A 3,843-nucleotide genomic window follows, 5' to 3' on the forward strand; every position below is an offset into this window, starting at 1 on the left:
ACATTCGCTAGGGACCTGGAATTGAGGTCTGTGATTGAAGAAAATGCTTTTCAGGCTTTGTCTGAGGGATCCTTGACAAAAAGTCCATGTTACACATTTTCTGTCTCTGAACCAGATGAAAACGATGATTTTCTTTCTCTGACCTTCCCAAGAAAACTCTGGAAACTGGTTGGAAGTGATCAATTTAAATCGATTTGGTGGGATGAGAGTGGAACCTTGGTAGTGATTGATGAAGATCTCTTCAAGAAAGAAGTTCTGGAAAGAAAGGCCCCTTTCAGAATATTCAAAACTGGAAGTCTGAAAACTTTAGTTAGACAGCTCAACCTTTATGGGTTTAGGAAAGTGCAGCAGAACTTTCAAAGATCTGCTTCTCCAGCTGACTTTCTGGCAGAAGGAAAACAAGTCTCCACTTTAAGCAAGGTATTAAAAAAATTGGTTACCATGGTGACATATATTGAGTTTAATTTTGTACACCAATCTATGGAAATATACATGTAAAACTAGATCTTGGGAATTATATACAACTGATAATGCTAAAAGTATTTATTTATTTATTTTTATTTATTTATTTATTTATTTATTTTATTTTTATTTAGTTATTTCTTACTTACTTATTTACCTTATTTAACTTATTTGATTTACTTACTTCCCTTACTTACTTTACTTTACATAGTTAGTTATTTTTCCAAAAAAAAAAAAAAGAGGACCAGTTGTGCATTAAGTATTCACGTTTATGAGAAACTGTTGCTAGGGCCTTTGAATCTTATCAGAACTCAGAATAAAGCTATTACAACCTGGCATTCGCCATTGCTGCAAGTGCGAACATTTTAAACTTGAGGGCTAAAATATTTAAATGGTGTATATGCCAATAAGTAATTTCAAAAATAATCAACAATGTATATATTTTGATGACATTATCTTTGTGTAGTAACCTGAAATCTGAGGTTTGATAGGTGAGGCTTATTGTAGTCTTGTTTCTTGGTTTAAAATATTACTAAAATCTTTCTCCTTTTGTTGTAGTTGCAGTTCTACCATAACCCACATTTTAAACGAGGCTGTCCTCAGCTTCTAGTGAGAATAAAAAGAAGAGTCGGGATTAATGTTGCTTCTGCGGTATCTTCATTAGCTCAAGATTTCAACAAGAAGCATTTTAAAGCAGGGGGTAATGAGGATACTAATAATTTGTGGTTTGGGGGCGGGCACTAGTGGAGCGAGTGTATTGTCAACCTCCGAAAATTTAAATGTGCCTTTCATAAGGAAGCCCTCAACCAGTCAGAGAACCCTTAATACACTACCCTCAATTAGAAATGATTTTTACTCCTCCATCATCAATGTCCGCTAGACCATCAGAACAAACTGCAGTGGATCAACATGCTATTTTAAATCAGTTGACCACATTTCACGTGCACTCACAAAGCAGCTACACTCAAGCAAATGGCCGCATATTGAATTTCATTACAACTGCGACGTCTACTTCTCAGTACCGCATCGTATCTTCCCGTACAGAGCAGTTACGTTGGACTGGTGGTGGAGCCGTCTGCTTTTCCAACTAGATACCCCAATGTATCAGCCAATGGGTTTTACTTTTCTAACCTGCAACCAGCAGGCAACTTATGGTTCCAAATGCCAATGATAGCTCACACCTCTGTTGCCTCTCTTTCAAGGCCAACCCATCAACCATCTTCAGGGTGTGAACGTCATCCAAATTACAACTGATCTACCAAAGGACTACCAGATTATGCAGGATAACATAGATTAAAGTTGATGTTAACAAGTAGCAAAATACTTGCAGTTCTCTTATGTGAGCAATAAAAGTGCACGTGGACCTGTATTTGCCTTATTTTTCTAAAATAGTGTTAAGAGTAAAACGGTAGGCAAAGCTATCTTTTTTTAACCTAGATGTTTGATTGATATGATGACTTGATGCAATCATTTGGGAGTAAAGTTAAATAATTTCTTGCAAGGAAGAAGAGAAAATGGGAGGATTTGGAGAACACATTTAAATATTATTATACATTAAGGAGTTAATATCCAAATATATGTGAACTCCTAGACTTAACAATAAAAAAAGGCCAAAGAACCCACATAAACAAAGGTCCAGAGGCTCTGAATAGACACATTTGAATAGGTTTTTGAAAGAAGAGACATAGTTGAGCAAACAACATATGAAGCTACTCCAAAATTTCAGAGCCACAAGTTATTGGGAATACAATAAACCACAAATGAATTATCACCTCACAACCTGTCAGAATGGCTCTGAACAAAAAGCAAACTAATACATGTTGGTGAGGATATGGAGAAAAGTAAAACCTTGAACACTTTTGATGGGAATATAAGTTATCGGTTCCACTGCATATATGCAATCACAGTATCCTCATCCATTTTCCTGTCCAGGGATGTTGGGTTGATTTAATGTGTTGTGGGGGCAGTAAAATAAAAGGATGCTTTTATTCTATCGAATGATTTCCCTGCATCTATTGAGATGATTGTGTGAGCTTTATCTGTCATTCTATCAGTGTGGCATGTCACACTTAGTGACTTGAATATTTCAAAGCATTCTTAACTTCCTTGCTCACCGTGTATGATCCTTTCAATGTATTGTTGGATTCATTTTGCTTGTGTTTTGTTGAGAATTTTGGCACATGTGCACATCAGGGAAATTGTTCTAAGTTTTTTGTGCATTGTCCTTTCTGACTTTGCTATGTAAATATTGCTGGCTTCATAAAACATGTTTGGAGACTTTCCCCCCTTCACATTCTTGGAAGAGTTGGAGAAAGATTGATCTTAAATTGTCTACCAATGTATGACAGAATTCACCACGCAAGGCATCTTATGGATTTTTTCCTGGTTTGTAGGTTTTGGTTCCTGATTTACTCACTCATATTATTGGTCTAATTAACATTTATAGTTTTTCATAGTTCTTTATAGGTAGATGAATATTTCTAGGAATCCATCTTTTGTTCTAGGTCATCTAAATGTTTGGTTAATAATTATCCACGGTAATCCCCTGTGATTCATTGCATTCCCGTAATATCAGTGGTGATGCCTCCTCTTTCATTCTGAGTTTTATTTGAGCCTTTATTTTCCTAGGCTATGTACAGAATAGTCCATATCATTTTTTTTTTGTAAAACATCAAAATTATATTTCCTTCTCCTTTGTTCCTTCCTTCTTTCCATCCTCTTCCTTTCTCTTTCTTCCTTCTCTTCCTTTCTTTCTTCCTCTTTCCTTTTTTCTTCTCTCCTTTCTTCCTGTCTTCTTCTTCTTCTCTTTCTTTCTTTCTTTCTTTCTTTCTTCTTTCTTTCTTCTTTCTTTCTTTCTTTCTTTCTTTCTTTCTTTCTTTCTTTCTTTTTCTTCTCTCTCTCTTTTCTCTCTTTTTCTCTCTCCTTCCTCCTTCTTTCCTTCCTTCCTTCTTTCCTTTTTCCTTCCTTCCTTCCTTCCTTCCTTCCTTCCTTCTTTCCTTCCTTCCTTCCTTCCTTCTTCTTCCTTCCACCCCATTTTTTTCTTGATCCTTGTGTTATTTGATCTCCTCTCATCCTTTCCATTTTCTTCTTATATTGAATTTCTCCTAGATCCTGAAGTGTAAGTTAAGTAGCAACAATCTTGTATTATATAGATATTCATTTAATACTCTAAAATTCCCTATAACCACTTATTTCACATTGTCTCATAGGATTTAGGGTGTTGTGTTTCCTTTTTTATTTCTTCATTTTTTGATATTCATTTTGATTAATTGACTATCCTATTGTTTATAGGAAGAGTGTGTTTAATTTTAACATGCCTGTAATTTTAATTTAATCTTTCCTCTGTTATTAATTTCTAGTTTTATTCTACTGAGGTGAGAA

General features: G+C 35.1%; 1 pseudogene; it reads left to right on the forward strand.

Moving 5' to 3' along the window:
• The first annotated feature begins 530 nt into the window (after window positions 1–530).
• Window positions 531–1,768, forward strand: LOC116657809 (annotated as a pseudogene).
• The last annotated feature ends 2,075 nt before the right edge of the window (window positions 1,769–3,843 follow it).

This window comes from Camelus ferus, chromosome 19, assembly GCF_009834535.1.
Source record: "Camelus ferus isolate YT-003-E chromosome 19, BCGSAC_Cfer_1.0, whole genome shotgun sequence".
Lineage (NCBI taxonomy): Eukaryota > Metazoa > Chordata > Mammalia > Artiodactyla > Camelidae > Camelus > Camelus ferus.